The sequence below is a fragment of the Eleutherodactylus coqui genome, chromosome 8, assembly GCF_035609145.1.
Source record: "Eleutherodactylus coqui strain aEleCoq1 chromosome 8, aEleCoq1.hap1, whole genome shotgun sequence".
Lineage (NCBI taxonomy): Eukaryota > Metazoa > Chordata > Amphibia > Anura > Eleutherodactylidae > Eleutherodactylus > Eleutherodactylus coqui.
Window position 1 is genome coordinate 198,364,959 of NC_089844.1, and position 14,755 is coordinate 198,379,713.

The 14,755-nt window shown below is 49.5% G+C and overlaps 1 protein-coding gene across 2 annotated transcripts in view; it reads right to left on the reverse strand.

Annotated features, from left to right (window-relative positions):
• The window catches only part of TNRC18 (trinucleotide repeat containing 18), a 186,118-nt gene that overhangs the window by 170,388 nt on the left and 975 nt on the right, over positions 1-14,755 (reverse strand). The window lies entirely within an intron of this gene.

Genomic DNA, 14,755 nt, shown 5'->3' on the forward strand with positions numbered 1-14,755 from the left:
TCCAATCCTCGGGACTCCTGTGTATGTGGTAGGTATTTAATCCACAGCGTTTTTGACCGCCGCGGTAATCGCAGTATAACGCTCCTATTGACTTCAATGGGGCCCGCAGACATGGCTGCTCTATTTTATCATGTTTAGCGCATCTCATCACCCATCATAATGATGGGGGCGCTAAAACACGCTGTCAGAGGTAAGAACCTGCATCCAAAAACAAAAAGTAAAATCGCAGCAAAACGTTGCGATCAAAATCACTGTGTTTTCCTGAGTGCACGTCTGAAGGGGCCGCTCACACCGGCCCTTCCTGAGCCGGGGCCGCTCACACCGGCCCTTCCTGAGCCGCGGCCGCTCACACCGGCCCTTCCTGAGCCGCGGCCGCTCACACCGGCCCTTCCTGAGCCGCGGCCGCTCACACCGGCCCTTCCTGAGCCGCGGCCGCTCACACCGGCCCTTCCTGAGCCGCGGCCGCTCACACCGGCCCTTCCTGAGCCGCGGCCGCTCACACCGGCCCTTCCTGAGCCGCGGCCGCTCACACCGGCCCTTCCTGAGCCGCGGCCGCTCACACCGGCCCTTCCTGAGCCGCGGCCGCTCACACCGGCCCTTCCTGAGCCGCGGCCGCTCACACCGGCCCTTCCTGAGCCGCGGCCGCTCACACCGGCCCTTCCTGAGCCGCGGCCGCTCACACCGGCCCTTCCTGAGCCGCGGCCGCTCACACCGGCCCTTCCTGAGCCGCAGACTTCATGCACGCAAAATTGCGCGCAGCATGTCCTACTGTCAGCGTTTTAGCACAGATTTCACGCATAAGCCCCAATTGAAATGAATGGGGTGAGTACAAAAACAAAGTAAATACGCAATTGCATGCATAACGTTACTTTTTTTTTTATTTACACAGCGTGCTACGCCACTGGCAGAGGAAACAAACGTATGACGTCCCCCAGAGTGCAGCCAGTATCTCCAGCACATAGGTCCCCCAGAGTGCAGCCAGTAACATCTCCAGCACATTATATGTCCCCCAGAGTGCGGCCAGTAACATCTCCACCACATATGTCCCCCAGAGTGCAACCAATAACATCAATACATTATATGTCCCCCACAGTGCAGCAGGTATCTCCAGCACATAGGTCCCCCAGAGTGCAGCCAGTAACATCACCACCACATTATATGTCCCCCAGAGTGCAACCAATAACATCTCCAGCACATTATATATCCCCCAGAGTGCAGCCAGTAACATCCCCAACACATTATATGTCCCCCAGAGTGCAGCCAGTAACATCCCCAACACATTATATGTCCCCCAGAGAGCAGCCAGTATCATCCCCAACACATTATATGTCCCCCAGAGAGCAGCCAGTATCATCCCCAACACATTATATGTCCCCCAGAGTGCAGCCAGTAACATCTCCAACACATTATATGTCCCCCAGAGTGGAGCCAGTAACATCTCCAACACATTATATGTCCCCCAGAGAGCAGCCAGTAACATCTATAATACAATATATGTCCCCCAGAGCGCAGCCTGTAACCTCTTCACCACATTATATGTATCCCAGAGTACAGGCGGTAACATCAACACACTGTGACCCCCAGAGTGCGGCCAGTAACCTCTTCACCACATTATATATCTCCATAGTACAGCCAGTAACCTCTCCGCCACATTATATGTCCCGCAGAGTGCAGCCAGTAACATCCCCAACACATTATATGTCCCCCAGAGTGCAGCCAGTAACACCCCCAACACATTATATGTCCCCCAGAGTGCAGCCAGTAACACCCCCAACACATTATATGTCCCCCAGAGTGCAGCCAGTAACACCCCCAACACATTATATGTCCCCCAGAGTGCAGCCAGTAACATCTCCAGCACATTATATGTCCCCTAGAGAGCAGCCAGTAACATCTATAATACAATATATGTCCCCCAGAGCGCAGCCTGTAACCTCTTCACCACATTATATGTATCCCAGAGTACAGCCGGTAACATCTCCAACACACTGTGACCCCCAGAGTGCGGCCAGTAACCTCTCCAGCACATTATAGGTCCCCCAGAGTGCACCAGTAACATCTCCAGCACATTATATGTCCCCAACAGTGCGGCCAGTAACATTTCCACCACATTATATGTCCCCCCCAGAGTGCGGCCAGTAACATCTCCAGCACATTATATGCCCCCCAGAGTGCGGACAGTAACCTCTCCACCACATTATATGTCCCCCAGAGTGCAGCTAATAACATCTCCACCACATTATATGTCCCCCAGGATTCGGCCAGTAACATCTCCGACACATTATGTGTCCCCCAGGATGCAACCAGTAACTTCTCCAGCACATTATATGTCCCCCAGAGTGCAGCCAGTAACATCTCCACCACATTATATGTCCCGCAGAGTGCGGCCAGTAACATCTCCACCACATTATATGTCCCCCAAAGTGCGGCCAGTAACATCACCACATTATATGTCCCCCAGAGTGCGGCCAGTAACCTCTATAATATATTATATGTCCCCAGAGGGCAGCCAGTGACCCCTCCACCACATTATATGTCCCCCAGAGTGCAGCCAGTAACATTTCCACCACATTATATGTCCCCCAGAGTGCGGCCAGTAACATTTCCACCACATTATATGTCCCCCAGAGTGCGGCCAGTAACCTCTCCACCACATTATATGTCCCTCAGAGTGCAGCTAATAACATCTCCACCACATTATATGTCCCCCCCAGAGTGCAGCCAGTAACATCACCACATTATATGACCCCCAGAGTGCAGCCAGTAACATCTCCAACACATTATATGTTCCCCAGAGTGCGACCAGTAGCATCTCCACCACATTATATGTCCCCCCCAGAGTGCGGCCAGTAACATCTCCACCACATTATATGCCCCGCGGAGTGCAGCCAGTAACATTTCCACCACATTATATGTCCCCCAGAGTGCGGACAGTAACCTCTCCACCACATTATATGTCCCCCAGAGTGCAGCTAACAACATCTCCACCACATTATATGTCCCCCAGAGTGCAGCCAGTAACATTTCCACCACATTATATGTCCCCCAGAGTGCGGCCAGTAACATTTCCACCACATTATATGTCCCCCAGAGTGCGGCCACTAACCTCTCCACCACATTATATGTCCCGCAGAGTGCGGCCAGTAACATCTCCACCACATTATATGTCCCCCAGAGTGCGGACAGTAACCTCTCCACCACATTATATGTCCCCCAGAGTGCAGCTAATAACATCTCCACCACATTATATGTCCCCCAGAGTGCAGCCAGTAACATTTCCACCACATTATATGTCCCCCAGAGTGCGGCCAGTAACATTTCCACCACATTATATGTCCCCCAGAGTGCGGCCACTAACCTCTCCACCACATTATATGTCCCGCAGAGTGCGGCCAGTAACATCTCCACCACATTATATGTCCCCCAGAGTGCGGCCAGTAACATCACCACATTATATGTCCCCCAGAGTGCGGCCAGTAACCTCTATAATATATTATATGTCCCCAGAGGGCAGCCAGTGACCCCTCCACCACATTATATGTCCCCCAGAGTGCAGCCAGTAACATTTCCACCACATTATATGTCCCCCAGAGTGCGGCCAGTAACATTTCCACCACATTATATGTCCCCCAGAGTGCGGCCAGTAACCTCTCCACCACATTATATGTCCCTCAGAGTGCAGCTAACAACATCTCCACCACATTATATGTCCCCCCCAGAGTGCAGCCAGTAACATCACCACATTATATGTCCCCCAGAGTGCGACCAGTAACCTCTCCACCACATTATATGTCCCCCAGAGTGCAGCCAGTAACATCTCCACCACATTATAGGTTCCCCAGAGTGCGACCAGTAACATCTCCAGCACATTATATGTCGCCAACAGTGCGGCCAGTAGCATCTCCAGCACATTTGTCCCCCAGAGCGCAGCCAGTAACATCTCCAACACATTATATGTCCCCCAGAGTGTGCAGCCAGTAACCTCTATAATATATTATATGTCCCCAGAGTGCAGCCAGTGACATCTCCAACACATTATATGTCCCCCCAGAGTGCAGCCAGTAACCTCTATAATACATTTTATGTCCCCCCAGAGTGCAGCCAGTAACCTCTATAATACATTATATGTCCCCCCAGAGTGCAGCCAGTAACCTCTAATACATTATATGTCCCCCCAGAGTGCAGCCAGTAACCTCTATAATACATTATATGTCCCCAGAGTGCGGCCAGTAACCTCTCCACCACATTATATGTCCCCCAGAGTGCAGCCAGTAACATCTAAAACACATGCTATGTCCCCCAGAGTGCGACCAGTAGCATCTCCACCACATTATATATCCTCCAGAGTGCAGCCCAGTAACATCTTCACCACATTATATTCCCCCCCCCCCCCCAGAGTGCAGGCTGTAACATCTCCACCACATTTTATGTCCCCCAGAGTGCAGCCATTAACATCTCCACCACATATGTCCCCCAGAGCGCGGCCAGTAACATCTCCACCACATATGTCCCCCAGAGTGCGGCCAGTAACATCTCCACCACATATGTCCCCCAGAGTGCGGCCATTAACCTCTAATACATTATATGTCCCCCCAGAGTAAAGCCAGTAACATCTCGAACACATTATATGTCCCGCGGAGTGCGGCCAGTAACATCTCCAACACATTATATGTCCCCCGGAGTGCATCCAGTAACATCTATAATACATTATATGTTCCCAAGAGTGCAGCCAGTAACATCTCGACCACATTCTATGTCCCCAGAGTGCAGGCTGTAACATCTCAACCACAATATAGGTCCCCAAAGAGTGCAGCCAGTAACATCTCGAACACATATGTCCCCCGGAGCGCAGCAAGTAACATCTCCACCACATTATATGTCCCCCCAGAGCGTAGCCAGTAACATCTCCAACACATTATATGTCCCCAGAGTGCGGCCAGTAACATCTCCACCACATTATATGTCCCCCAGAGTGCAGCCAGTATCATCTCCAACACATTCTATGTCCCCCAGAGTGCAGCCAGTATCATCTCCAACACATTCTATGTCCCCCAGAGTGCAGCCAGTAACATCTCCAACACATTATATGTCCCCCAGAGTGCGGCCAGTAACATCGCCAACACATTATATGTCAACCAGAGCGCGGCCAGTAACATCACCACATCATATGTCCTCCAGACTGCAACCAGTAACCTCTATAATACATTATATGTCCCAAGTGCGGCCAGTAACCTCTCCACATTATATGTCAACCAGAGTGCGGCAAGTAACATCTCCAACACATTATAAGTCCCCAGAGAGCGGCAAGTAACATCTCCAACACATTATAAGTCCCCAGAGAGCGGCAAGTAACATCTCCACCACATTATATGTCCCCCAGAGTGCGGCCAGTAACATCTCCACCACATTCTATGTCCTCCCGAGTGCAGCCAGTAACATCTCCACCAAATTCTATGTCCTCCCGAGTGCAGCCAGTAACATCTCCACCACATTCTATGTCCTCCAGAGTGCGGCAAGTAACATCTCCACCACATTATATGACCCACAGAGTGCAGCCAGTAAAATCTCCAGCACATCATATGTCCCCCAGAGTGCAGCTAGTAACATCTCCAGCACATCATATGTCCCCCAGAGTGCAGCCAGTAACCTCTCCACCACATTCTATGTCCCCCAGACTGCAGCCAGTAACTTCTCTACCACATTATATGTCCCCCAGAGTGCAGCCAGTAACCTCTCCACCACATTCTATGTCCCCCGGAGTGCAGTCAATAACATCTCCACCACATTATATGTCCCCCAGGATGCGGCCAGTAACATCTCCAACACATTGTGTTCCCCAGGATGCAACCAATAACTTCTCCAGCACATTATATGTCCCCCCAGAGTGCAGCCAGTAACATCTATAATACATTATATGTCCTCCAGAGTACAGTCAGTAACATCTCCACCACATTATATGTCCCCCAGAGTGCAGCCAGTAACATCTAAAACACATATGTCCCCCAGAGTGTGACCAGTAGCATCTCCACGACATTATATGTCCCCCCCAGAGTGAGGCCAGTATCATCACCACATTATATGCCCCCCGGAGTGCAGCCAGTAACATCTCCACCACATTATATGTCCCCCAGAGTGCAGCCAGTAACATCAATAATACATTATATGTGCCCCCAGAGCACGGCCAGTAACATCTATAATACATTATATGTGCCCCCAGAGCGCGGCCAGTAACATCTCCAATACATTATATGTCCTCCAGAGTGCAGCCAGTAACCTCTATAATACATTATATGTCCTCCAGAGTGCAGGCTGTAACATCTCCACCACATTATATGCCCCGCGGAGTGCAGCCAGTAACATCTCCACCACATTATAGGTCCCCAGAGTGCAGCCAGTAACATCTCCAACACATTATATGTCCCGCGGAGTGCGGCCAGTAACATCTCCACCACATTATATGTCCTCCAGAGTGTATTCAGTAACATCTATAATACATTATATGTCCTCCAGAGTACAGCCAGTAACATCACCACATTATATGTCCCCCAGAGTGCGGCCAGTAACGTCTCCAACACATTATATATCCCCAGAGTGCAGCAAGTAACATCTCCACCACATTATATGTCCCCCAGAGTGCAGCCAGTAACATCGCCACCACAATATATGTCCCCCAGAGTGCAGCCAGTAACATCGCCACCACATTATATGTCCCCCAGGGTGCAGCCAGTAACATCTCCACCACATTATATGTCCCCAGAGTGCGGCAAGTAACATCTCCAACACATTATATGTCCCCAGAGTGCGGTAAGTAACATCTCCAACACATTATATGTCCCCCAGAGTGCAGCCAATAACATCTCCAGCACATCATATGTCCCTCACAGTGCAGCCAGTAACATCTGCAGCACATCATATGTCCCCCAGAGCGCGGGCAGTAACATCTATAATACATTATATGTTCCCCAGATTGCGGCCAGTAACATCACCACATTACATGTCCCCAGAGTGCGGCCAGTTACATCTTCAACACATTATATGTCCCCCAGAGTGCGGCCAGTAACATCTAAAACACATATGTCCCCCAGAGTGTGACCAGTAGCATCTCCACGACATTATATGTCCCCCCCAGAGTGAGGCCAGTATCATCACCACATTATATGCCCCCCGGAGTGCAGCCAGTAACATCTCCACCACATTATATGTCCCCCAGAGTGCGGCCAGTAACATCTATAATACATTATATGTGCCCCCAGAGCGCGGCCAGTAACATCTCCAATACATTATATGTCCTCCAGAGTGCAGCCAGTAACCTCTATAATACATTATATGTCCTCCAAAGTGCAGGCTGTAACATCTCCACCACATTATATGCCCCGCAGAGTGCAGCCAGTAACATCTCCACCACATTATAGGTCCCCAGAGTGCAGCCAGTAACATCTCCAACACATTATATGTCCCGCGGAGTGCGGCCAGTAACATCTCCACCACATTATATGTCCTCCAGAGTGTATCCAGTAACATCTATAATACATTATATGTCCTCCAGAGTACAGCCAGTAACATCACCACATTATATGTCCCCCAGAGTGCGGCCAGGAACATCACCACATTATATGTCCCCAGAGTGCGGCCAGTAACATCTTCAACACATTATATGTCCCCCAGAGTGCGGCCAGTAACATCTCCAACACATTATATGTCCCCAGAGTGCGGCCAGTAACATCTCCAGCACATCATATGTCCCCCAGAGTGCAGCCAGTAACATCTCCAACACATTATATGACCCCCAGAGTGCAGCCAGTAACATCTCCACCACATTATATGTCCCCTAGAGTGCAGCCAGTAACATCTCCAACACATTATATGACCCCCAGAGTGCAGCCAGTAACATCTCCACCACATTGTATGTCCCCAGAGTGCGGCAAGTAACATCTCCAACACATTATATGTCCCCCAGAGTGCAGCCAGTAACATCACCACATTATATGTCCCCTAGAGTGCAGCCAGTAACATCTCCAGCACATCATATGTCCCTCAGAGTGCATCCAGTAACATCTCCAGCACATCATATGTCCCCCAGAGTGCATCCAGTAACATCTCCAGCACATATGTCCCCCAGAGTGCAGCCAGTAACCTCTCCACCACATTCTATGTCCCCCAGACTGCAGCCAGTAACCTTTCCACCACATTATATGTCCCCCAGAGTGCAGTCAATAACATCTCCACCACATTATGTGTCCCCCAGGATGCAACCAATAACTTCTCCAGCACATTATATGTCCCCCCAGAGTGCAGCCAGTAACATCTAAAACACATTATATGTCCCCCAGAGTGTGACCAGTAGCATCTCCACCACATTATATGTCCCCCCAGAGTGCTGCCAGTAACATCACCACATTATATGCCCCCCGGAGTGCAGCCAGTAACATCTCCACCACATTATATGTCCCCCAGAGTGCGGCCCAGTAACATCAGCACATTATATGTCCCCCAGAGTGCGGCCCAGTAACATCTCCACCACATTATATGTCCCCCAGAGTGCGGCCCAGTAACATCTCCACCACATTATATGCCCCTCGGAGTGCAGGCTGTAACATCTCCAACACATTATATGTCCCCCGAGTGCAGCCAGTAACATCTCCACCACATTATATGTCCCCCAGAGTGCGGCCAGTAACATCTCCACCACATTATATGTCCCCCAGAGTGCAGCCAGTAACATCTCCACCACATTATATGTCCCCCAGAGTGCAGCCAGGAACATCTCCACCACATTATATGTCCCCCGAGTGCAGCCAGTAATATCTCCACCACATTATATGTCCCCCAGAGTGCGGCCAGTAACATCTCCACCACATTATATGTCTCCCAGAGTGCGGCCAGTAACCTCTATAATACATGATATGTCCCCAGAGTGCGGCCAGTAACATCTATAATACATTATATGTCCCCCCAGAGTGCGGCCAGTAACATCACCACATTATATGCCCCCCGGAGTGCAGCCAGTAACATCTCCACCACATTATATGTCCCCCAGAGTGCGGCCCAGTAACATCAGCACATTATATGTCCCCCAGAGTGCGGCCCAGTAACATCTCCACCACATTATATGCCCCTCGGAGTGCAGGCTGTAACATCTCCAACACATTCTTTGTCCCCCAGAGTGCAGCCAGGAACATCTCCACCACATTATATGTCCCCCGAGTGCAGCCAGTAACATCTCCACCACATTATATGTCCCCCAGAGTGCGGCCAGTAACATCTCCACCACATTATATGTCCCCCAGAGTGCAGCTAATAACATCTCCACCACATTATATGTCCCCCAGAGTGCGGCCAGTAACCTCTATAATACATGATATGTCCCCAGAGTGCGGCCAGTAACATCTATAATACATTATATGTCCCCCCAGAGTGCGGCCAGTAACATCTCCAACACACTATGTCCTCCAGAGTGCAGCCAGTAACCTGTATAACACATTATATGTCCCCCCCAGAGTAAAGCCAGTAACACCTCCAACACATTATATGTCCCACGGAGTGCGGCCAGTAACATCTCCAACACATTATATGTCCTCCGGAGTGCAGCCACTAACATCTATAATACATTATATGTCCTCCATAGTGCAGCCAGTAACATCTATAATACATTATATGTCCTCCAGAGTGCAGGCTGTAACATCTCCACCACATTATATGTCCCCCCAGAGTGCGGCCAGTAACATCTCCACCACATTATATGTCCTCCAGAGTGCAGGCTGTAACATCACCACATTATATGTCCCCAGAGTGCAGCCAGTAACATCTCCAACCACTTTATATGTCCTCCAGAGTGTATCCAGTAACATCTATAATACATTATATGTCCCCAGAGTGCAGCCAGTAACATCGCCACCACATTATATGTCCCCCGTAGTGCAGCCAGTAACATCTCCAACACATTATATGTCCCCAGAGTGCGGCCAGTAACATCTCCAACATATTATATGTCCCCCAGAGTGCGGGCAGTAACATCGCCACATTATATGTCCTTCATACTGTAGCCAGTAACTTCTCCACCACATTATATGTCCCCAGAGTGCGGCCAGTAACATCTCCACCACATTATATGTCCCCCAGAGTGCAGCCAGTAACATCTCCACCACATTATATGTCCCCCAGAGTGCAGCCAGTAACATCTCCACCACATTATATGTCCCCCAGAGTGCAGCCAGTAACATCTCCACCACATTATATGTCCCCCAGAGTGCAGCCAGTAACATCTCCACCACATTATATGTCCCCCAGAGTGCGGCAAGTAACATCTCCAACACATTATATGTCCTCCAGAGTGCGGCAAGTAACTTCACCACATTCTATGTCCCCCAGACTGCAGCCAGTAACTTCTCCACCACATTATATGTCCCCCAGAGTGCAGTCAATAACATCTCCACCACATTATATGTCCCCCAGGATGCGGCCAGTAACATCTCCAACACATTATGTGTCCCCCAGAGTGCAGCCAGTAACATCTAAAACACATTATATGTCCCCCAGAGTGTGACCAGTAGCATCTCCACCACATTATATGTCCCCCCAGAGTGCTGCCAGTAACATCACCACATTATATGCCCCCCAGAGTGCTGCCAGTAACATCACCACATTATATGCCCCCCGGAGTGCAGCCAGTAACATCACCACATTATATGTCCCCCAGAGTGCAGCCAGTAACATCACCACATTATATGCCCCCCGGAGTGCAGCCAGTAACATCACCACATTATATGTCCTCCAGAGTGCAGCCAGTAACATCTCCAGCACATCATATGTCCCCCAGAGTGCAGCCAGTAACATCTGCAGCACATCATATGTCCCCCAGAGTGCAGCCAGTAACATCTGCAGGACATCATATGTCCCCCAGAGTGCAGCCAGTAACATCTGCAGCACATCATATGTCCCCCAGAGTGCAGCCAGTAACATCTATAATACATTATATGTCCCCCAGTTTGCGGCCAGTAACATCACCACATTATATGTCCTCCAGAGTGCAGCCAGTAACCTCTATAATACATTATATGTCCCCCAGAGTACGGCCAGTAACATCTCCAACACATTATATGTCCCCAGAGTGCGGCCAGTAACATCTCCACCACATTATATGTCAACCAGAGTGCGCCAAGTAACATCTCCACCACATTATATGTCCCCCAGAGTGCGGCCAGTAACCTCTCCACCACATTATATGTCAACCAGAGTGCGGCAAGTAACATCTCCAACACATTATATGTCAACCAGAGTGCGGCAAGTAACATCTCCAACACATTATATGTCCCCCAGAGTGCAGCCAGTAACATCTCCAGCACATCATATGTCCCCCAGAGTGCAGCCAGTAACATCTCCAGCACATCATATGTCCCCCAGAGTGCAGCCAGTAACATCTGCAGCACATCATATGTCCCCCAGAGTGCGGGCAGTAACATCTGCAGCACATCATATGTCCCCCAGAGTGCGGGCAGTAACATCTCCAACACATTTTATGTCCCCCAGAGTGCGGGCAGTAACATCTCCAACACATTTTATGTCTCCCAGAGTGCGGGCAGTAACATCTATAATACATTATATGTCCCCCAGATTGCGGCCAGTAACATCACCACATTATATGTCCTCCAGAGTGCAGCCAGTAACCTCTATAATACATTATATGTCCCCAGAGTGCGGCCAGTAACATCTCCAACACATTATATGTCCTCCAGAGTGCGGCCAGTAACATCTCCAACACATTATAGGTAATAATAATAATAATAATAATAATCTTTATTTGTATAGCGTCAACTTATTCCGCAGCGCTTTATAGGTCCTCCAGAGTGCAGCCAGTAACATCTCCACCACATTATATGTCCTCCAGAGTGCAGCCAGTAACCTCTATAATACATTATATGTCCCCAGAGTGCGGCCAGTAACATCTCCAACACATTATATGTCCTCCAGAGTGCGGCCAGTAACATCTCCAACACATTATATGTCCTCCAGAGTGCAGCCAGTAACATCTCCACCACATTATATGTCCTCCAGAGTGCAGCCAGTAACATCTCCACCACATTATATGTCCCCCAGAGTGCAGCCTACAGTAACATCTTCAACACATTATATGTCCCCCAGAGTGCAGCCTACAGTAACATCTTCAACACATTATATGTCCCCCAGAGTGCAGCCTACAGTAACATCTTCAACACATTATATGTCCTCCAGAGTGCAGCCAGTAACATCTCCACCACATTATATGTCCTCCAGAGTGCAGCCAGTAACATCTCCACCACATTATATGTCCCCCAGAGTGCAGCCAGTAACATCTCCAACACATTATATGTCCCCCAGAGTGCAGCCTACAGTAACATCTTCAACACATTATATGTCCCCCAGAGTGCAGCCTACAGTAACATCTTCAACACATTATATGTCCCCCAGAGTGCAGCCTACAGTAACATCTTCAACACATTATATGTCCTCCAGAGTGCAGCCAGTAACATCTCCACCACATTATATGTCCCCCAGAGTGCAGCCAGTAACATCTCTACCACATTATATGTTCTCCAGAGTGCAGCCAGTAACATCTCCACCACATTATATGTCCTCCAGAGTGCAGCCTACAGTAACATCTTCAACACATTATATGTCCCCCAGAGTGCAGCCTACAGTAACATCTCCAACACATTATGTGTCCCCCAGAGTGCAGCCTACAGTAACATCTTCAACACATTATATGTCCCCCAGAGTGCAGCCTACAGTAACATCTCCTACACATTATATGTCCCCCAGAGTGCAGCCAGTAACATCTCCAACACATTATATGTCCTCCAGAGTGCAGCCTACAGTAACATCTTCAACACATTATATGTCCCCCAGAGTGCAGCCTACAGTAACATCTCCAACACATTATGTGTCCCCCAGAGTGCAGCCTACAGTAACATCTTCAACACATTATATGTCCCCCAGAGTGCAGCCTACAGTAACATCTTCAACACATTATATGTCCTCCAGAGTGCAGCCAGTAACATCTCCACCACATTATATGTCCCCCAGAGTGCAGCCAGTAACATCTCCACCACATTATATGTCCCCCAGAGTGCAGCCAGTAACATCTCCACCACATTATATGTCCCCCAGAGTGCAGCCAGTAACATCTCCAACACATTATATGTCCCCCAGAGTGCAGCCTACAGTAACATCTTCAACACATTATATGTTCTCCAGAGTGCAGCCTACAGTAACATCTCCAACACATTATATGTCCTCCAGAGTGCAGCCTACAGTAACATCTTCAACACATTATATGTCCCCCAGAGTGCAGCCTACAGTAACATCTCCAACACATTATATGTCCCCCAGAGTGCGGCCAGTAACATCTCCACCACATTATATGTCCTCCAGAGTGCAGCCAGTAACATCTCCAGCACATTCTATGTCCCCCAGAGTGTGGCCAGTAACATCTCCACCACATTATATGTCCCCCGGAGTGCAGCCAGTAACAGCTCCAACACATTTTATGTCCCCCAGAGTGCGGGCAGTAACATCTATAATACATTCTATGTCCCCCAGAGTGCAGCCAGTAACATCTCCAGCACATTCTATGTCCCCCAGAGTGCGGCCAGTAACATCTCCAGCAGATTATATGTCCCCCAGAGTGCAGCCAGTAACATCTCCAGCAGATTATATGTCCCCCAGACTGCAGCCAGTAACATTTCTACCACATTATATGTCCCCCAGAGTGCAGCCAGTAACATCTCTACCACATTATATGTCCCCAGAGTGCAGCCAGTAACATCTCCAACACATTATATGTCCCCAGAGTGCGGCAAGTAACATCTCCACCACATTATATGTCCCCCAGACTGCAGCCAGTAACATCTCTACCACATTATATGTCCCCAGAGTGCAGCCAGTAACATCTCCAACACATTATATGTCCCCAGAGTGCGGCAAGTAACATCTCCACCACATTATATGCCCCCCAGAGTGCGGCCAGTAACCTCTCCAGCAGATTATATGTCCCCCAGAGTGCAGCCAGTAACATTTCTACCACATTATATGTCCCCCAGAGTGCGGCCAGTAACCTCTCCAGCAGATTATATGTCCCCCAGAGTGCAGCCAGTAACATCTCCAGCAGATTATATGTCCCCCAGACTGCAGCCAGTAACATTTCTACCACATTATATGTCCCCCAGAGTGCAGCCAGTAACATTTCTACCACATTATATGTCCCCCAGAGTGCAGCCAGTAACATCTCTACCACATTATATGTCCCCCAGAGTGCAGCCAGTAACATCTCCAACACATTATATGTCCCCAGAGTGCGGCAAGTAACATCTCCACCACATTATATGCCCCCCAGAGTGCGGCCAGTAACCTCTCCAGCAGATTATATGTCCCCCAGAGTGCAGCCAGTAACATTTCTACCACATTATATGTCCCCCAGAGTGCGGCCAGTAACATCTCCAGCACATTATATGTCCCCCAGAGTGAGGCCCTCTCCAATGCCCCATGTCTCCGAGTTGCCGCACAGACCAGTCCGGTCACTGAGGCCCCAAGTCCGCAGTGAGAATAGGTTTATTATTTGGCGCGGGTCTCCCGCACGCCTGATATAACCCTGCCCTCAGGTTAAACGGCCGCGGATGGTATTTTTAAGTGATTTGCGTACGGTCCGCGTGGGAATCACAGCGCAGCATGCTCCATTTTAGCGCGGATCACGTGCGGACGGCGTACTCGTCCTGCATCTCTG